At 32.5% G+C, this 23,112-nt stretch overlaps 1 protein-coding gene across 3 annotated transcripts in view; it reads left to right on the forward strand.

The window, feature by feature from the left end:
* The window catches only part of Abd-B (Homeobox protein abdominal B), a 645,906-nt gene that overhangs the window by 162,665 nt on the left and 460,129 nt on the right, over positions 1-23,112 (forward strand). Inside the window, exon 1 of one of the 3 annotated variants that reach the window (XM_072522552.1) lies at positions 6,078-6,145. The exons of 1 other annotated variant lie outside the window; for it this stretch is intronic. The gene's annotated coding sequence lies outside the window, so the exon portion shown is untranslated. Of the gene's footprint in view, positions 1-6,077; positions 6,146-6,262; positions 6,404-23,112 lie in introns of those variants that run through there. One more of the 3 variants, XM_072522551.1, reaches the window with a different exon arrangement.

Genomic DNA, 23,112 nt, shown 5'->3' on the forward strand with positions numbered 1-23,112 from the left:
CTTGCTACAATAAAAAAAAACATGTTAAATCTTCACAAAGAAATTTAAAGATGTAACATGTTTATATAAATCAGAAAGGTTGGCCACAATAAAAGGAATTGAATAAAAAAAAGAAACGTGGTTGAAATACATAAAGAAAACATGTCAAGGCAATTGAAATAACATAACTAATATTTGTGTTAACTTAACTTTGAAAAATGAAAAATAAAAATGCCAGAAACTAAACAACGGATGGTAAGGCAACAGGTTCTAATAACTTTCACTCAGAATTCCAGAAACTGGTAAATAACAAGGAAATTAAAAAGATTGTACAAGTATTTAAAAGAATACATTAGAAAGAACAACAAGGATTAAGATCCGAAAGATCCTGAGTATACTCCGTATTTGTACTAAGAAAAATCACAAAAAAGGCCATCGAGTACAATAAACCAGCATACATATGTTTTATAGACCTGGCAAAGGCTTTTGATCGCATCCAAGTCGAAGACGTCTTACTCCTACTGTATAAAAGAAACGTACCATTCAATATTATACAAACCATCGAAAACATCTACTTCCATAATCGAATACAGGCAAGGATAAATGGAAAACTAACATAGTGTACACCAGTACAAAGCGGAGTCAGACAGGGTGACTCGTTAAGCCCACTTCTCTTTAATATAATAATGGATAAAATAATACAAGCAGTACGTAAAGGTCATGGTTACAGAATGGGGAAAAAAAGACATCCAAATATAATGTTATGTAGACAAAGCCGCATTATTCGCCGAAACAGAAGACAAGCTCCAAAGATTAACACACATCTTCTATACAACAGCCAAGAAATACAATATGATATTATCAGCAGAAAATCCAAATGTACGACAACATCTAAATACCCACTACGATGTAAAAATGAAATTAATGGGAAAATAATAAAGAAGGAAGCAAGGTTTAGATATCTAAGAATAGACATAACTAGTTGCGGAGATGTTGAAGAAGAAGTACAACAACAAAGCTTAAAAGCAAGTAAAGCGACGGGATGTCTCAATGACACAATCTGGAAAAACAAACATCTAAGACAAGACACAAAAACAAGAATCTATAAATTAAACGGCAATTAAACCTATATTAACATATACGGCGGAGACATAACCTGACACATCTAAAACGAAACGACTTCTACAAACAACAGAGATGAAAATAATCGAATATCAGAGAAATAATAGAGGAATATCAGGGAAAAGTCTGTTGGATAGGGAAAGAAGCGAAAACATAAGAAGAGCATGCGATATAGAAGACATAAATGGATGGGTGACAAAACGGAAATTGAAATGTCCATAAAAATATAACTTGTATTAAGTAATGTTTATATAATTAAAGTGCTTATTCTTGTTCTTCGCCTTTTTGACTGGCTTTACAACTCGAGTAAATCTTCGCCGCATCCACTATAGCCCTCCATCTTTTACTATCTTGCTGTTCCATTTCCCATTTTTGTACCCATTCCTAGATAAATCGGCTTCAACATCATCCTTCCTTTTTTTTCCGGGACAACCTACTGATCTTCTATCATCTGGTATCTCAAAAACACTGTATTTAACATACTGACTTCCTTTGATCTTATCCCATGACCTGTAGATCTTACCCGGTAAGATTTTATATGTCTGATGTTTTCAGTACCATATAGAGTCACCAGTTCAGCATTGCGGCGCCTTCTCCACACTTCTGTCAATTCATCTCTTTGAGGGCCAAATATTATTCTGAAATTAATAATAATCCTTACGCCTTGGAGAGAAAGTTCATCAAAACTGCATTTGACATAAAAAAGATTTTCCGCTAACCATGTTGACAACATTGTAATGTTAAATAAATTTCGAAATATTATTAAAGTAAAAACTTACCAATTGTGAATAATAAAAAACAACACAGCCATAGCTTATTTGTTTCACGCTAATGTAGAATAAGCTTATTGTCACACCTCTGCAAACTACTAACCCGAATAAAAATAAATATATTGACAGCTAAGCTAGATGCATACCAACCAATGGAGCAAGCAGGCTTTCGTAAGGGTTTTAGCACTATCGATCACTTGCAAACAATCCGGACAGTTATTGAAAAAATAATAGAATAAAACATACCACTACATCTGGCATTTGTCGATTATCACAAAGCATTCGACAGTATCGAGAAATGGGCTTTCTTAACAGCATTGGACGACGCCAGAGTAGATTTAAGATATGCTGCCCCTCTTAAGAATATATACGATGATGCTACTTTTCACGTAAAAATAGATGATGATATGAAATCTATGAAAATAGACCTTGGCAAAGGTGTGAGATAGGGCGACACCATCTCACCCAAGTTATTTACTTTGGCATTAGAAAATGTCTTCAAAAAACTAAATTGGACCGAAAATGGATTAAAAATAGATGGAGTATATCTTAACCATTTGCGTTTCGCAGACGACATAGTACTAATAAGCACAGATATCCATGAACTAAAATCAATGCTACAAGATTTAAATCACAAATCGAATCAAATAGGATTAAAAATGAATCTCGACAAAACAAAAATATTTAGTAACAGCCTAGAAAACATCACGATAGACACCATCAATATAGAAAAGGTAGAACAATATATATATATATATATATATATATATTGAAATGATTTCAATATGTTAAAAAAAGATACAACTTAAATGGATTTTTATATGAGTTTGTTGTTCATGAATTTCATGAAGCCATCACAATGTGGGTTCGACTCTGAAATAAAAGAGAGAAAAAGATTAGTAAATTGTTAAATAAATTAATTTTGACTTACCTGGTATAGTGTTAATAATTTCTGAATAGTATAGTTGCCTAGTGTATAGGTGAATCGTCTAAACCTTAAAAAGAACAAAAAAAAGAAGAATTCTTAAAAAAAATATTTAAACATAGAAATTTTGAAAACGTCAGAAAATAAACTGTCAAGCAAGTCTATGGGAGCTAAATTAATAGGGGTTTTGTTAAATAGGAAATTACAATGATGTGGAGATGAAAAGAATAAATTGTATTAGCATTGTAATAGAATAAGTTTTATATCTGAACATTTTTTTTTATAAATTCCCAAATTAGATGTGATTAAAGTGATTATGAGAAATTAATGTGGATTGACAAATGTGTCAGAACAGGACAGTTTTATGGTTTAAAAAAAAATAGAAGACGAAAAGAAAAAAGAACGTTGGTTGCTGTTAGCAACGGATAATAGATTTTGGGGAGAGGCGGACAAGAATTTTTGAAAGGAGTCCTGAAATTGTGGAATAGGTCGGGAGTGTTTTTTTAACTCGTCTAAAGAGAATTTTAGTTTTTCCACAGTTTCCACAGCAGAGATATCCAGAATTTGTTCCAGAGAGTAAGAGAAACAATTTAACTTATAAATTATTATTGGAGTATAGAAATGTCATTTAAATTGAGAAAATTAAAATTCATGAATTAACATAATTGCGATAGGCCTTAAAAAAATTGAAAATATTAATGATCATTAAATTAAAAATAAATAGAATAGTACGTACCTTAACTTCCGAAGAGAGGATTGATATTCCAGTTTCACCAATTATTTTGCGAGTAGTTAGTTTTCTTTAAATAAATCAGAACTGTTTTAAAGTAAGGTTGGATAATAATTTTGGGGATCATTTGAAATTTTGATTATATTTGAATGCAAGTTAAAAGTCAGCGGAATAAAGTGTTCATTTTCTTTTCTTTATAGTTCATTTAAACACTTTATAAAGTTGCAATATTTATTTAGTTTTTAGGTACTTGTATAGTCTCCACATTTTGTAATAAATTTTTATTGTCACGACTCTAAACCACATTAAGATTTATACGATTCCTATTTTTGTAAATTTTTAAAGGCAACCCAAGTTGCAGACGAATTTTATTGTTTATATTAAATTTGTTCAATATTAATAAATAACGTGCTTTATTTGGGTTAATTTATCAAAGGTCTAAAGTAAATTTTGGTTTAATTTCTTTTTGAACTCTACCAGGAGACTACAGAGTCGACGTCACACAGTGACAGATTGCTTAGAACACATAATTGAGCTAGCTGAGGTATATATTAAATTAAACAACGAACCACAGATTTTAAAAATTACAACATTTATTATAAATAAAAATAAAATTAATAAAATACAACTTTTTCAATATATATATATATATATATATATATATATATATATATATATATATATATATATATATATATATATATATATATATATATATATATCTAGGACGTGCAATTAAAAACGAAAAGGAAAATCAAACCCTAGAAATTAAAGGGCTACTTTTGGTAAGGTGAGCTTTATTTTAAAAGACAGAAAAATCCCAATACACTTAAAACGAAAAACCTATGCAATTGTATACTACCAACTGCAACTTATGGATTGCAAACTATGGCAGTAACAAAAAAAAATGGCAGAATAATTAAGAGTAACTCAACGGGCTATGGAGAGGGCCATGTTAAATATAAGCCTCAGAGACAAAATTTCTAATACCGAAATACGTCGAAGAACTAAAGTAACCGAAATCATGAGAAAAAAGCGACATTGAGATAACAATGGGTAGCACATGTAGCAAGACAAGACACCAACAGATGGTCTTATAAAGTGACATTCTGGAGACCTCGAGAAACAAAAAGAAGCGTGGGAAGACCCAAAAAGAGATGGATAGACGATATAACAGCTGTAGCTGGAAAGTAGTGGATGAGAATTGCAAAAGATAGAAATCGTGGAAGCAATTTAAGGAGGCCTATGTCCAACAATGGATATATTTAAACTCTTTTTGTGGATAAAAACTTAAAAGTTGTGGTCATTAATGGTTATGTTCTGTCTAACTCTTGGTCTTATATTTTTGGTTACAAGCATGTACTTCGTCTCCTCTTCATTGATTCAAAGATCCAGACTACCTGTTGCTTCGTCTAGTTGTGAAAAACCTCTCTCATGTCTCTTGTAGAATGAGAGACTGCATCTACATCATCAGCAAAGGCCAACAACGGTTTTGATCCTCGATTCGCAATTCACCCTGTCAGCTCAGACAATATTGTATTTATTACATATTCTAAAACCAAATTGAATACCAACGGTGATAAAGAGTCTCCTTGTCTAAGTCTTGATGTTATACTAAATGGCATCGGTGTTCTGTTTCCTATCTTTACGTGTGCACTGTGCATATGAGTCTGTCACGTACATTTCAGTTAGTTTTACTAATTTTCTTAGTATTTGATATATGGTATATATTGATATATTGTGATAAAAACGACAGTAAATACAGCAGAAATAAAAATAATACATAAAACGTCAGAAATGCATGGTGCTAGAGCCTTGAGATCAATTGCTAGGAAAACAATGAGCTACAGATGTCTAAGTAACCATATAAGATATCTCTAGAAAACACTAAATAATATACGATGTAAAAGACAAAGAAGACGGAAATGCAGCCAAAATGTTAAGTACACTAATGGAGAGTCAGAGACTAGCTTGAACAGCAACACTTTTAAAACAGGCACCAGGCGAAAACACTTTAAAATATCGCAGTCAACGTTACAAACACTACAACGTTAAAATCGGATAACAGCAGGCCTAAGATCTAATATAAGAAAAAATAAAGGAGAAAAACTACTTTTATTTATTTTTTAAGAGGTATTAAATAATTTCCTGCCTGAGATATACTGTAGGTAAGTACCTACTACTGTTTTTATTACAATCAAATACGAATGTCTAGGTGAGCTTAAACTTAAATAGTGATTGGCAGTTTTTTAAAACAGATTAAACCGTATAACTGTCACACACTCATCACTTTAAATCAAGCTCTTAATTAAATACTTTTTTATTGCTTTTTAATGTAGTCCTGTCCTGTCACGCACCTTTCTCTCTCTCTCGCCGGCTAATTTCTCTATATTCGCTCTCTCATAGGCCAACAGCGGCGGGCTAGGCGGCCATTTTCCTTTCAAATGACCACGTTGTCTTAAAATATGTAAGTTAGGCAGTTCTGAAACTCCAAACAACTTAATCGTATATATGTTTTTAATGGCGCAGTGTGTTGATATGAGCGAGCGAGGTGCGCGATCAGTGCTTACTACGGTGTCTCCCCCCATGCATTCTCCAAACACTTACCACTAAACACAAGTAAGCTATTAGCCTTAATTTTATTTGCTATAAAGATTTCATAAAAAAATATACTACTTTCATTGCTACTGATATACCCGCCGCCGAGAAAACCAATAAAAGCGTTTTCACGATGACGAATAAAATCGCCGTATTGTTTTGACGTTTTGGGTCCCCGTTGATGTTTAAGCGAAGTGTTTGCTGTGAATGGACATTAAATTCTTTTATGTGCATCAGATTGTGATGATGGATTTTACTAATCATGACTTTTAATTATTTGTAAGTTTACTTATTGACTATTTTTAACTTTCCGACGGTGAAGGTTTCTACTATTATATAAACTTATCCAGAACGGTCAAATTCATATACAGTGAACAAGATATGAATTATTATCAAGTTCATTTTAATGTTCTATATACAAAATATATTGTTTTCACATCCGTATTATTATATCAACACTCATATACCAAAAGGAATCGGGAAGATGTTGATTGTTAAGATTAGAAAGCCGGACAAAAATATTGGCACCGGTTTTTTGAGTAACGATTAAAGAAGGCCCTTGCATGTAGCAAATAAAATACTTTATATGTTTTACACCTTGTCTAATTCTCAATCAACATTTAATAACCCGAGGAAAAAATCACAAAATGCTTTCAATCATTTATCCTTGTAATACTTGTAAGTCCTAATCAAGCTGTCATTTTTTCTGACACTATATTATCAATTCTTGTGTACAATTCAAATTCTATCATTCAAAATTGTGTACTTATCTCCTTTTATTTTTTTTATCTTATGTTTTATTACTAGAAAAAGCATTATTTATACGTATGTACATATTATTTGTTGTACTCTTACCAATTTGTTGACATGAGTTATCCTTACTTGCTGGTTTATTTCATTTCTTCGTCATGTTTGTAATTAATTTCTATTTAATTTCTCCGTAATTCCATAAAAATTCTCTTATGCTTTATTTTTTTCAACTAGATTTATAACTCTTAATATTAAAGTTATGATTTTTAATAGATATCTTTCTCCCTCTCTTTCGCTATTAACATTTTACGTCTACATATAGACATATGCCTTCTGCAGCTCATCCTACCTCGGTTTTGAACCTTAGCAATCCAATTTTTCTTCGCTATTTTTGTAATAGAATTATATCATCGCATTAAACGTCACGACGTCCAAGTCTTCTTTTTCCAGCCGCTGGTTTCTAATCGCTCTTTTCTACCAGTGTCAATCCAATCATTTCCATTTTGGTTTCACCACTGCACTGCACTAAATCTTGCTTACGTTTCCACTCTATATATAAAAACTGGGATTATACATTGTGTAACTATTCTTATTTTGACACTGATCATGAGTGGTTTGTTTTTATTTCTTAAGATGTAGTTTATTTATTAATTTTTATTGTCTTTCCTAAGTATGTGTAACGATCAACTATCTCGTTTGTCTTCCCATTAATCTAAATGTTATTTTATTCGTGATACATTTCTTATTGGACAAGTGGTATTGTCACAGTGTACAAATTTCAATTTAGTGAGATTATTTACAGTTAAAACGATATCATCGGTGTTAACTATTTCGTTTGCTAGTTTTTCTTTTAATGTTATTGTTCTTAACAATATAATTTTTTAAACATATCTTTAAAGTGCATCGTAGTATAGGGGATATAGTATATTGTTTTCCTTTTTATTCTTATCGTTTTTGAGTTCATATGTAGTTAGTGTATAGGTTAGTAATACTTGTAGCTTGTCTATAAATATTTTTCAAAAGATACGTATTTACTGAGTTTATTTTATAGTTTTCAAAGGATTTAAATATTGCTCTGATCTTTAATGACTGTATGTGATCAATTGTACTAAGTTGTTTTTAAAATAGGTGTGTTCAGAAATTTGATAGAGCTCGAAATTGTTCGTAATTCTATTTGTAATAATTTTAGATAATAGTTAGTATGTCCTATATACTAGACTACTTTATCTATAGCCCTAAATCTTTTTTTGTTCGTCTCCTTTTTTAAAAAGTGATGGTATAATTTCAGTATTTCAATTTTGTGGTATTTTCTATTTACCAAGTTATTTATTTAACATTTTTATTTTTTCAATCGGTGGAAATCCTCCGTCCATAACATAACATACAATATTGAAACTGTAGAAAGTTTCATATATTTGGGAGTTGCAATAAGCATATATGTCACAGAAAAACCAGAAATTTAAATAATAGTAAAGAAAAATAAAAGAGAGTCAAAAGTCAAGAGATTGCCAACTGGAAAAACAAAGCAAGGAACAGCTAGGGTTGTCGAGCTACTGATGATGATGATGAAAGGGAAATAAAGCTTAATTTTCACTCACTCATGTGTACCGCTTCAAAAACACACACTGGAGATCGGAAATCAGGGTCTACAAAACTATTATCAAACCAGTGGTATGTTATGAATGCGGGATATGGATAATGACCGAAACCATAAACAGAAAGCTGGAATTATTTGAAAGAAAAGTCCTAAGAAAAATATTTGTGCCTATTAACGAAAACGGAGTATGGAGATACAGGTACAACCATGAACTCTACCAATTGTTCAAAGAGGCACTGATCTGAGAATTCTTTAAACTTTAGACACTTCGATGGGCAGTTCATGTATTGGAGACCAAAAGATTGCCGAAAGGAGCCCTAGATAGTAAAATGCAGGGCGCAAGACCAAAAAGAAGGCCACGGAAAAGATATAAGGATCAAGTGTTAGCGGACGCCCAAAATTTGCTAGACGTGAGAACCTGGAGAAGGTTGGAGGTATAGTTTGGATCGTAAAAGTTTACACATTTTTACGTTAGTCGTCTTAGAGATGCGCTTCGATTTTAAAATTCTTCATAATGCCCCTGTGCATCTACGGCTTTTATTCTGCTCTATATTTACAAACTTTTATATTTTCTGTTGTTTATGCTAACTTCCAGATATTTTTTTATTTCTTAGTCATCTGTTCTATAACCGTGATACTGCAGCCAATTGGCCTTAACCTCATTCATAAACAGATTACATTACATAAACGAGTACAAGTCCCCGGGACTTCGGTAGATTTAATACTTATAAGGTCTGCTTCAAAAGCCGATAGACCTTTTATTGAGCTCCGTTATATCTAGTGCTGTTATATCAAAGTAATATCAAATATTCTGTAACAAGAGTAAGACCTGCCGGGCTAGCTTATCCAGAGCTAGGAAGCTGGGACGAAGTGAAGTTATGGTCAAGCTCTCTGGTGATTTACCAATTGGACATGATGTAGGTGTATATATGTGGATATGTGGTTTATGTTTGGATGGTTACGTACGTATGATCACACAATTACTACAGTCTATTGCAGCTCATATTCTCCTTTGATCTACTTACTATTGATTATACCCGTGCAGATTTACTTGTTTTACGCTGTTTAATAAAATAATAAGAACGCAAGCTCAACGAAATAAGAAAAAATCTGGAATCTTGACAAGCTAAAAACATAAGCAGTGACCAATAAATACGTAAAAGACGTAGCAAAAGCCTTAAAAATTGAAAAAAGAAGTCGAAATTAAGGATATAGAAACTTACTGGAACAAGATCAAAACAATCTTAATAGAGACAACAGAAGAAACAATACGACAAAGGCAAAGGAATGAATCCAAAGAGTAGTTAAATGAAGAATGCAAAGACAAAAACATAGATCAGAAACAAGCATGGATGACCTAGATAAACATTAGAATAGATGAAAAACTAAATAAATACAACAGAACAACCAAAAGCAAAAAAAGCGGCACGATTAAAGATCCACGATTAAACACCATAAAAAAGAAAGGACAGAGAAGACGTAGCATCGCAGCATTCCTACTTTTGTATCAAGAGAGAGGTTGTGACTCTTGAAGAAGGCCCCCATCCGATTGAAGGTGGATCTAGCTTTTCCGATGCGTGCTCTAATCTCCTGGTTGTTGGTCCATTCTTCATTTATTATGGTGCCGAGGTAGTTGTAGTGCGTCACTCTTTCTACAGGAGATTGGTTGGCGTAGAGTTGTCCTTCTGTGTTTCTTTTCTTGCTAATTATCATAAGATTTGTCTTCTTAACGTTTATATTAAGTCCATATTGTTGACTGTAATACGTGATTTTGTTCATAAGAACTTGTAGGTCTTTTAAGTGGTCCGCAAATACTATGGTGTCATCTGCATATCTGATGTTGTTTAGCCGGTAACCATTTAGTAGAATACCTTTTACAGTTTCGTGCAAAGCTACGATAAATATTTTTTTAGAGTACAGATTGAAGATTAGAGGAGACAAAATACAGCCGTGCCTTACTCCACGCATGATTTTCACATAGTCAGTGTGTTCACCTTCAACTCTGAGATTTGCTGTCCAGTAAAGATTTCTAATTATTTTCAGATCTTGGTTGTTTATTCCTGTTTCTTTTACTCTGCATTTCTGGTGAACCCGAACTGGTTGGGGGAAATTTGACTTTCACACAGCTTGTAGAGTCCCTTATGAATTATCTTTTGGAACAATTTAAGGAGATAACTCATGAGGCTTATAGTACAGTAATCTTCGCATTTTTTGGCTCTTGTTTTTTTTGGAAGTGCAATAAATTCAGATTTCAGCCATTCTGTTGGTATTTCTCCAGAGTTGTATACGTTGTTAAATATCTTAGCGATTATTGCTATTGATTATTGCTATTGATTTGTTGTCCATTAGTTTGAGTAGTTCTGCTTGTATATTATGAGGGCATGCCACTTTGCCATCCTTTAACTGTGTTATTGCGGAATAAACTTCCTGCTGTAATATTCTTAGTCCATCATTTACCTCTTCTTCTAGCTCAAAGGTGTTATCTCTTTGGTCTTCAAATAGTTTTTCTAGATATTCTTTATACGTTCTTATTTTACTCTGTTTGTCCAAGATTATGTTTTCGTCAGAATCAGTTATATTTCATTACCTTTCCTTTCTTCTTTTTATTTTACACAATACTAGGTACTTATTCAGGCAGTAAAAAAGGTTGAAATCAAGAAAAGCAGCTGAACCGAATGAAATTAACAATGAGTTATTAACAAATGGAGGAGAAGACTTGATGCCCCGGATTCCTAAGCTAATAGAAAATATATGACATTCGGAAAATATGCCTACTATAAGGATACCAGTAATTATAGAGGAATCATGCTACTGAATAGCACATACAAAATATTGATAAGCATCTTGGAAAACAGAATAGATACATACACCGAAAATACACTACGATAATATCAACAAGGCTTCAGAAAAGGAAAGTCAACCATTGACGACATACACATACTTACACAACTGATTGAAAAGTGTTACGAACATGACATAAATTTACACCTAGTATTTATCGACTTCCAGCAAACCTTTGACTTTTTAAATAGATACCACCCTTACTCGAAACGAAAAACAAAAATATATTAGCAAAACTGATTAGATTAGCGAAAATGATCATAGACAACTCTGTAGGAGAGGCTATAACAGACACAAAAATAAGCAAATAGAGGATGTTGGACATACAGACAGACATCAGTAACAACAATAAATTGAAGATATGTAAAACAGCAATCAGACCTGTCGTAACCTACGTAGCAGAGACAATGTGCTTGACTAATACAGACGAAGACAAGCTAAGAATAATAGAAATGAAGATTCTCAAAAAAAATTCTTGGGCCAAAAATATCCAAGGTGGACAGTTTTGACGTTTATTTAACAACAAAATAAATAACCAGCTAAACGGAGACGATAAAGTCAGAGATATAGAGGCTCAAAGGTTGAAATAACTTAAGAAAATAGAAAAAAATGGTATTAAATCACCAATCGGTCGAAATCACACAACAACCTGTGAAGAAAGACGGCGGAGAACAGGAAAACAAAGAAAAGGCGGAGTGATCCCCGCGAAAAACGGAACAAAAGAGCTCATTTTAATGGGTGGCTTATTTGCGATTAAATTAAAAATCATTTTTTGTCAACAATAATTTGGTAAATCATATATACATTAGTATTTGTGTTCACAAAAATAATGGAAACACCGAATTTATTTAATTTGTCGGTTCCGCACTATATACCTGATAGTAAACAACTTATAAAAAACCAATAAAAGCCATATTATGTTAATTATTCATATTTGTGTTTATTATTGAGATATCAAAGCACGAAGCATTAAAATTTCATCTTCAAAGGATGATGCGATAAATTAATCTAAAAATTAATAACCCTCTACCAGCTCGACGTTTACGAGAACTTCTTCTTTAAATAATACACGAACACAGGAAGAGCAGCATACTTTGAACTGGAGTAGTATTTTTGGAGCTGACATCTGCAACAATGTTGCAAAATTGGGAAAGTTATCAACTAAAGGTATGTTCTTTAAAATTAAGAAGAAGTAAATAATTAAAAGGAACAGAGATAAATCATGTTCTACAAATTTGTTATTCGCCTTTAAAATACATTAATTTTACACAAACACATCTTTAATAAAAGAAGTTTTTGCTGAAGTAAGGAAATGATTTTGTAAAATTCTATAGAAGTTTTTTTTATATTTTAGCCTTGGTTTAGAACTTTTAGCCACGTAATTACATACAAATATTATTATTCATTCATTCAGGATTATACAGGGAGGACAATTTTCACGCTAAGGGGTTCATCATAGTGACTTCATCACTCACAAAACATAAACCACTGTTAGATACGAGGGTAACAAATAGGTACACATACAAAGGAAATATCCATTCAAACCATCAAATTTTTCATTCACACTTTTAATTTAATTTTTTGCAGAAATACCATAATCGATTTAAAAATTTTTTTAATATCTTCACTTAATAGCACATTTAAGTTAATGGCTTCTTTAAACTTGAAGCAGCCACGTACTTGTGTTGACATGTAAGGGACAGTTAAAGAATATCTGATTTAGATCAGCTATACTAGTTTCACACTCACATCTGTCTATTGGGAGAACTCCGAGAACTCCTTAGTGCAACAACTTTGTAAAATTGGTTTGCAGCCACTGTTGGTTGTAATTTAAACAAATTAGTACCTGTAGTTTCACCGAATTGAATTCCAAGTCTATCCTATTTAAATTTAATATGCTGTTTTACATATACAAGGAGATCATCATCATCATTGGTACTACAGCCCTATAAAAGAGCCTCGACCTTCCCAAGTCTATTACCCCAGTCAGTTCTATCCATTGCCAAGTATTGCCAGTTTGCTGCGCCTATTTTTCTACCATATTCATCTACCCCATTCCTCCATCTGAGTTTTGGCCTAACCCTTGTTCTACTTCCCAAAGGTTGTGACATAAAGATTCTTCTAGGAGGGTTGTTCTACTATGATCTTGCCAGATGCCCTGCCCATCTTAGTCTTCCTATTTTTATAAGAGATACCACGTCCCTACCACCAAATATATGTTTATATCTGTGATATATCTCGTAGTTGTACCTCCTTCTCCAAACACCATTTTCACAAATGCCACCGAATATTCTTCTTTGAATCCTTCGTTCTAATATAAGCAGGAGGTTTTCATCTGCCTTGGAAATGGTTCATGTCTCCAATCCATATGTCAACACTGGTTGTATAAGGGTTTTGTATATAAGGGATATTTTTGTTGTCTGGCTTAAGTTTCTGCTTCTCATATGTCTACTCAGTCCAAAATAGCATTTGTTTACGAAGATAATTCTTTGCTTGATTTCTTTCGTCATAACGTTCTCCTTGGTGATCAGGGAGCCTAAGTATGTGAATTTGTCCACCTCTTCAAAGGTAGAGTTATCAACCGTGAATTGATGGCGGATGTTTGTGGCTCTATTGTTGGGTGTTGATGCTATTATCTTAGTTTTCTCATTTACATGCAGGCCCATATTTTTTGAGGCATTTGACAAGGTGGTATACATTTCTTCTAGCTTGCGTGTTGTGCGGGTAACTAGGTCAACATCATCTGCATATGCCAAAATTTGGGATGATTTATTAAAAATGTTTCCTTTGTTGTCTATTTGGGCATCCCTGACCGCCTTTTCCAGAACTATGTTGAAAAGGAGACACCCTAACGCATCTTCCTGTTGCAGTCCAACATGCGTTTCAAATGCCTGTGATTGTTCGTCCTGTATTTCGAATTTGCAAACAATTTTACGCATTGTAGCCTTAACCAATCCTATCGGTTTATCGGGGATGTGGAATTCATCCATGGCTTCATACAATTTATTTCTTAGGGCACTATCATAGGCAGATTTAAAATCTACGAAAAGATGGTGTGTGTCGATATTGAATTCATTGGTTTTTTCCAGTATTTGCCTTAGCACAAAGATCTGGTCTGTTGTTGATCGACTAGTCCTAAAAAGCTTTAATATTCACCAAGAAGCTCCTCTGAATATGCACTCAGGCGACCATATACAATACTCTAAAATATTTTGTATGCTGTATTAAGGAGGGTTATTCCTCTATAGTTTCTACATTCCAATTGATCGCCCTTTTTGTGTAGCGGGCAAACGATCACAATACACCACTCTTCCGGGATTTGTTCCTCATTCCAGGCTCTCAGTATGATTTTATATATATGATTATTCAGAGTAGCACCTCCACATTTAATGAGTTCCGGGGGTATACCATCACTTCCTGGAGATTTATTATTTTTTAGGTGTTTTATTGCATCCCGTACTTCTTGGATTGATCGAGGCTCCAATGGTGTATTGTTGCTTGCTCCTATGGATCGTTGATTTGGATCTTCTACTTCGATAGTAAGTAGTTCTTTATAGTGTTCCACCCACCTTTTCAATATTTCTTCTTTTGTATTGAGTATATGACCCTCCTTATCCTTACATAGTCCGATCCGTGGTTTAAATTCTTTTTTTGCATTATTTAGATTTTTATAAAATTATCTTGTTTGATTTTTCTTTTTTAATGCCTCAAGTTCTTCCAATATTCTATTTTCATAAATTCGATTTTTTCTCCAATGGATGTACTTTTCTTCTCTTCTAAGATCTTTATATTTTTGTTTTTATTCTCGGGTTATTCTTTGCTGCATCAGTTTATATGCATTGTTCTTTCTTCTTGTAATGTCCTCGCACTCAGCATCGAACCACTTATTGCGTGGTGGTGATCATTGCGGCCCTAGAATGTTATTTGCTGCGTCTTTAAAATAATTTTTAGACATTTCCCATTGTTCACTAACTATTAGATTCTCCTTAGTTATGTATTTAGTTTCGATATAGTTTTGAAACCTTTCTACCGTTTGCGGGTTTTTGAGGAGTTCTTTATTAAGGCTTTTGGTTCTTACTAATACTATTACCCAATATGTCTAAATGCCCCTTAATCCATACGAATTTAACGTCGTATGATAAAGCTGATAATTTAAGTAACTTTTGAAAAATTTTAATATGAATATATTGCTGTTAATTGTGACTTAAAAGTTTTGTACTGCATTTAATACTGATAATGAATCATCGCATACGACAATTTTGTTCCACTGGTTTTCACAACACCATTCAAGGGCTTTCTATATAGCACATGCTTCAGCGGAAAAGATGCTGGATTATTTATTTAAAGTAAATGCTTTTTAGTCTTCATTTTTAGTACAAAGTAAGCACTAGTTGTACATGTTCTCCCACCCACGATCACCCCACGATGTTTTAAGTAAATTAATACCTTTTTCGCAGCGACTTCTTGTGTAGTCTACAGAGGTTGGAAAAATTTACTGCGTGGTACTAGGTGAATAGTTTAGATAAAACTAAAAAGATTTTTTGTCAGATTTATTTGAAATTAGGAGGAGATTGAAACACAGATACCCAGACATATTAAGACACACAGACATACAGTTTTATTTAACTTTTTGTTGATTATTTTCCTTCTCATATCTTAATCTAAATTAATTGCAAAACACAAAATAAAAATATTGAAAATTCAAATATTGTTAATATCTTAACTTAAATTATATCTTTTATTAGATTTTTCTCAAAATCACATATAAATAAAAAAAAATGAATGTAAGGAATAAGTTAAATGGACGGAGTTCCAAATCAAGTTATCAGGAAAAAGACGGGTGTGCAAATTGCTGTTGAGGCTATTTTGAAACAAAAATTTAATTGGGCCGGAATGTAGGTGGAATAATAAATGAGTTCAGGAAAAGAAAGATAGTGGAATGGAGTCCCAGACACAAATTGCTGGAAATTAAATAAAAAGTGGGCAAGACAGAGAAGAGTGGCAAAAAGCTTAAGTTCAGAGGTGGACAGTTTAGGCTTTTTAAACAGAGAGATAGATATATAGATAGAAAAATTCTACTCGCAGGATCGACATTACTGACCAGCACTAAAATATATAAAGCAATCTAAAACCCTTATTACAGTATCGTAGTGGTATAAATGAAGAGGCCTTCTTACAGAATCATGAGAAAATGGATTAAGACGCATGCAATACCTTAAGATCGAGATAGATATAATGCAAGAAAGCAATCTTTTTGTTAGAATATCAGAGAAAATCACTGGAAATGAAATATTAGAAAACGGTAACATCGAGGAAAGATGGGAAAACTCAAAAATAACATAATTAACGCAGCAACAGTCACTTGGAGAGAGGAAAGTAACGAACACTAACATATTAAAAGAGAAAACACCATGGTTTAGAGAGAATATGAAGACAAAATGTGAAGAAGAAGAAGAAAGAAAGCCTTTTTACCATGCAGGACACAACAGGCATATAACCACTATAAATGAATCAGAAATGAAACGAATACTTTAATTAGACAAATAAAAAGGGAACATTTGCAGAACTTCTTAAAACAGATGGAACACGACTTTTACGTAACACAAAAAGAAATATGGAGAAGATCAAGAACTGGGTAACAAATAGAAGAGTAGAAATTAAACGATCATATAAGCGGAATGACAACAAATAGAGTGGTAAAGACGGCAAGACACAGTTCCCTAAGAGGAAGATTATCAGTAGGAAGACCACGAAAACGATGGAACGGCAACTTACTGGAGGCACATTGAAAAATAGACAGAGTCATGTCTACATAAAAAGTAGAAGAAGAAGAAGAAGAATCTTTGTGTTCTAAGGCACTAATGGGAAGGGTGACGAAAAACAATTACATTAAAAAAGAATTTATTAGGGGACGTCTAAGTGTTGCAATTAGTGATGCAAGATAGGAGAGCATAGCTTATCAAATTTTTGGAATAGGTAAGAAATAAAGACCAAAGAATGCACATTTTTGGAGGTGATTAGATTATATAATTATATATATATATATATATATATATATATATATATATATATATATATATGTATATATATATATATATATATATACTGATCCGACATTGAAATTTATGGAGAAGTGTAACTGGAAAGGCGGTGCCTACCTAGGAATAAAGGCAAAGAGAATCAATAGAAAGAAATGAATGTGTAACGCAAATTGGACACTTGGGTAATAATAAAGGTAGATCTGAAGTGAAAGGAGGTTTCCTAAAAGAGAAGTTACACAAAAATTTAAAGAAAATCTCTAAATATAAATGAAAAGTTTCATGAAATTTTCACATTACCTTACATACTCCATAGTAAACAGTAAACAGAGAAGAAAGCAGCAAATTAATTATTTTAAAACGCACTACAGTTTTATAAATATAAATATTCACTACTACATATTTTAGCGGTTTAATAACCGACGCTCTAATTCAAACTGATCCACCCTTTATGTTGTGGTTTTGCATAAACCACAAGAGTGTCCCATTACCTGAAAAAGTGAAATCGAAATCTGAATATCTTTAGTGTGGCTTCCTCACCATTCAGTTCATTCATTCACTTCGAATTTTATGGCACAATAAAGTTTTATTATTTTCAAATGAGAGTGAATTTTCATAGTTTGGTATTTTTTGTTTTGTTTACTGTGTGCCTTGAAGCAGGCTTTACGGAATTCTAACAAACCCTGAGTTTTAGATTTTTTAAAAAGGTATTAAAGACTATAATTATGATCATATAGTTTATTCACTTATTATCACTGTCTATTGTACTCCAGTTATTGATTTACACAAATTCTTTACCATTATAGCTAAAGCTCCTTAAAAAATTCTTCTTCTTCTAGTTCCATGACCGTTATCGATCGTTGGATATCATGTTGTCTATCATAATATAGATTGACGACAAAATTCGACGGATACCAGTCAAAAGAACAAGCTGGTTTTAAAAAGGGATTCAGCACAAGTGACCATTTACTAAGTATGAAAATACTTATAGAACGAGCAAATGAATACCACATTCCTCTATATATAGCGTTCATAGATTTCGAAAAGGCTTTCGACAGTGTCGAACATTGAGCAGTGAAAAGTTCTTTGATTAACAGCAGAATTGACCACATATATACGGAACTAATAGCCAATATATATAAGGAAGCCAACACAACAATTAAAGTATATGAAGGAACAAATCCAATACAAATAAATAGAGGGGTGACATAGGGTGACACAATATCACCGAAACTTTTCAATCAGGCTCTGGAAGATATTTTTAAAAGATTAGAATGGGAAGAAAAAGGTATAAAAATTTGTGGACAACGCTTGAACCATCTAAGGTACGCTGATGACATCGCATTGATAACCGATAAAAAAGAAGAATTATTTGAAATGATAAAAGAACTGGACGTAGAAGCTGGAAAGGTAGGCCTTAATGAATTACAGCAAGACCAAAATCATAACAAATACAGATGAAGACATCACAATGAGGATCGGACAAAATGAAATAGAACAAGTTCAGGATTATATATATCTGGGTCAAATTATAAAACTTAACAAAGAAAACCAAACAGCAGAGATAAAAAGACGAGTTAGACTGGCATGGGCGGCATTTGGCAAACTAAGCTACATTCTTAAAAACAAAAGATATCCACAGCATCTTAAGACCAAAGTATACAATCAATGCATACTCCCTGTTCTCACTTATGGTTGCCAAACGTGGACATTTACAAAAGCAAACATGGAAAAAATCATAAAAACCCAAAGAGCAATGGAAAGACAAATATTGCACATAAGATTAATGGATAAAAAGAGAAACGAGTGGATAAGAGAGAAAACAAAAGTGAGGGATGTTAGACAAGAAGTTACAAGATTGAAATGGAGATTTGCAGGACACAATATAAGACAAAAAGAAGACCGATGGGACAAAATTCTTATAAGCTGGAGACCGTGGGAATATAAACGAAGCAGAAGAAGGCCCCAAATGAGATGGGCAGATGATATCAAGAAGCACGTGGGCTCCAGGTGGATGACTATAGCGACAGACAGAGATGAATGGAAAAGGATTGGGGAGGCCTATGTCCAAAGATGGACCGAAGAAGGCTAATTAGATAGAGATCATAATATAGTGACATTATTGACAGCAGCTCTAAATAATAACGTAGTCGATTTTTCATACCATTGTCTCAGATTGTTCAGCCAAGATGTTCTTCTTCTACCAGGATCACGTTTACTATGGAGCTTTTCCTAAATGATCAGATGTACAAGTTCATATTTTTCAGGGTGTCCCATAATATCAGACAAATTAAACTAAAATGCGACAGAAAGGAGATGAGTACAGAGAAGTCTCAAGAAAAGAATTTGTAGAACATTATCAACAAGAATATTCGGACATGAACACAATTAATAAAGAAATGCAAGGAAAGCTCTTGAAAGCAGGACTGACTGTTGAAAAAAAAAACGAAAAATAAAGAAGAGAGAATAAGTGATGGAACAAAGCGGTGGATGGAAAAGAGACGCACATTTTTAAGCGAAGGAAAGCGAGTGGAAAGTGGAAACACCAATGGTTTCAAAAAATTTAATAAACAAATAAAAAAGGGAGTAAAGGAAGATTATAATAATCTCATTGAAGTAAAAAAGGTAAGAAGGTGAAGTAAAAAGAACCGAGGCCTGAAATGCTTAAGATCAAGCTTAAGAAGATTATAGTAATCTCATTGAAGGATAAAGATGGAAAAGAAATAAGAGAAAAGAACAAAATCCTAAAAGTTACTTAAACATTTTACCGTGATTTATATTCCTCAAACAAAAACCCAGATAACACTGCAAAAGAAGACCTTAAGAGAAAGATAACGAATGTCAACTCAGAAATACTTCCTAACATAGAATGCTTCGAAATAAAACAAGCTATGGCACAACTAAAGAACAATAAGGCTCCGGGCCCAGATGGAATACTTGTAGAAATGTTGAAGGAGGGGAGTGAAATTATTCTCGAAGAATTAAAAAATTGTTTCAACGAATGTCTTCACAGAAGGGAGGTGCCAGATGATGCGAAGGAAAGTTTCTCTTAAAAAAAGGACATAGGGGAGATCTGAAGAACTATAGGCCAATCTCCCTGCTGTCTCAAATGTACAAATTGTTTATGAGAATAATAACTAACAGGATAACGTCGAAGCTCGATAGCTATCAACCGGTAGAGTAGGCAGGATTCCGAAAGGGTTACAGTACAGCGGATCATCTTCTTACAGTCAGAACGCTAATAGAGAAAGCCAATGAATATCACTTGAACTTATACATTGGCTTCGCTAATTATGAAAAGACATTCGACTCCATAGAACTTTGGGCAATAGGGACAGCTATGAACAACTGCAGGATATACTCCCAATACAGAATTCTTATACATAATATTTACAAGAAAGCTACAATAAAAATACAAATAGATGCGAAAACAAAAGCTACATCATTCAACAGAGGAGTTCGCCAGGGAGATGTTATCATAAATATAAACATTTATCGTAAATATCTTAATCCTTTGATATTCTTGCCTCACAAATTCACGAACAAAAAATAATACCAATCACACAGAATAAACTTTCATAACCAAAAGTTCTTATATTTTCTTTAAACAATTAAAAAAACCAATATTTCCAACTTCTTATGGGACAAATATACACAAATTAAAAATGTTTGGAAAGGTTTTTAAAACATTGTGACATCAGACTTAGGTAGTCGGTAGAAGTTATTTGAAACAAACAACTCAAATGATATGACAAACAACTGCAAAGTAAGCTCAAATTTTGCAAGAGTAAGATATTTCTAAAGTAAACAAGGTATAAAAAAATTACTACAGTCTATCTAACTGCTAAGTTACCGTCGATATATATCTGAACAAAAGACATTGATATACTTTTATTGGAAGATATTAGAAATAAAGTTAATTTTATACTTAATATCTAATTCCTATAGTATATTTTACAACAGGTTTTTATTTTTTCTGGCATTCAGCTTAAAATGAATGAACCCTAATATGTTTTTCAAAATTTTGCTCTAAGAAGTTACCCAGATTGTCAAAGTGGATTGCGGTGGCAACGGGATATTGGGATTTTTTTTTGAATGCTTGAATTCGGTTAGGAGCTTTTAAAAATATTGTTTAGACATTATTTGCAAATTCATTTATCACATCACTATAAAAAAATTTTTTTCCTCTATTTTTACCATGTAATGCACCGCACCCGTTACAAAAAAATACCGCAGGAACATTTCGAGATAAAAAAAAGTACAGTAGGGGGTACTGTAGACCAACGCGAAGCTTCATACTATTTTTTCAATGTTTTTAATTTTTAAATAATGTCTTTTAAATTGAATAAATTAATTAAATCGTTGTATTTTTACAAAATATAAAACATGTATTTACCTATATATATATATATATATATATATATATATATATATATATATATATATATATATATATATATATATATATATATATAGAAACTCTTTTTTATTTCCTGGGTTTGTCGGTCTGATGTAAATAAAACTATTTAACTTCTGCTAAAACGTTTCGGCAAATTTGCAATTTTCAATAAACACTTTATTTTTATTTTATAAACATTACATTTTATAATTATTGAAAATGGCAAATTTGCCAAAACGTTTAAGCAAGAGGTAAATAGTTTCTATATATATATATATATATATATATATATATATATATATATATATATATATATATATATATTTATAGACATATATTTTCATTGAATATTACAAATATTTCGGTTAATTAAATTTACTGTTATAATTATATATCGCAATGTTTTTCATATAAGGTAGTGAAATAATGTAAATATTTTTGTCAAATGTTTGTTAATTGTTCGGAGTTTTTTTATCTTATGAAATAAATTCATACTTTATAATTCAATTGTTTTAATTGAATAGTAATAATTAAATAAATTCTTAATGACTCTAGCTTTGAATTGTTTTATTCTATAACAGTAAAAGCAATAAAAAAAATTAACTTATAATAGGAACATACGTAATTTTTGGCGATTTAGAGGAGGTTTAAAAGTTTATTCAAGCACGAAACATTTGGCGAATCCTTTCTTGCAGTGTACGGTAAATATAAGTTCAAATTTAATTTTGGCTGTGTATCTCTTGGACGACCTTTTAATCCAGCCATAAAACCGAGCTTAAGTGGCACCATTTCGAAGGACCAGATACCCTAAAACCAGGCCCTAATTAAACCCGGTCCTGCTTGCCATCCTACGACTGAACCAGTCCTAACATCCTCCGAAACTCTAATTACGTTGACGATGACGTGGGGGAAAGTGAAGACACCAATAAACCCATAAAATCTAACTTTAAATCTTGATGCAGTTTCTCGTGTTGTTTCCCCTCCGAAAGTCATCCTGCAAAAAATATTTTGGGTTATAAATAACTCTGAGTTAGAGGACGGATCGTTCAAATGTTTTAAAAAGTGTGGGAGAGTAAAAAAGACATTTGCAGTCTCAAAGTGCCAAGGGTGCGTAGAATTGTAAAATTAGCTTGTTAAGTAACATTCCTAATTTTATAGAAACAGAGGCCATCGTGCATTTTTTTGTTAAGTTCTGGACAATTAGGATAATTAACAAATGTACAATAAGTGATAATAGTGTACAAATAGCCCAGTCTGGTTATGCAAAAATCATCGATTTCGTGGCAAAATTTTTCGCAGATATCTGAAGTTTTTAAGACATAGGTGGGTGATACTAGATGACGAATAGATGAAAAAGTACTCG

Source organism: Diabrotica undecimpunctata, chromosome 2 (assembly GCF_040954645.1).
Source record: "Diabrotica undecimpunctata isolate CICGRU chromosome 2, icDiaUnde3, whole genome shotgun sequence".
Taxonomy (NCBI): Eukaryota; Metazoa; Arthropoda; class Insecta; order Coleoptera; family Chrysomelidae; genus Diabrotica; species Diabrotica undecimpunctata.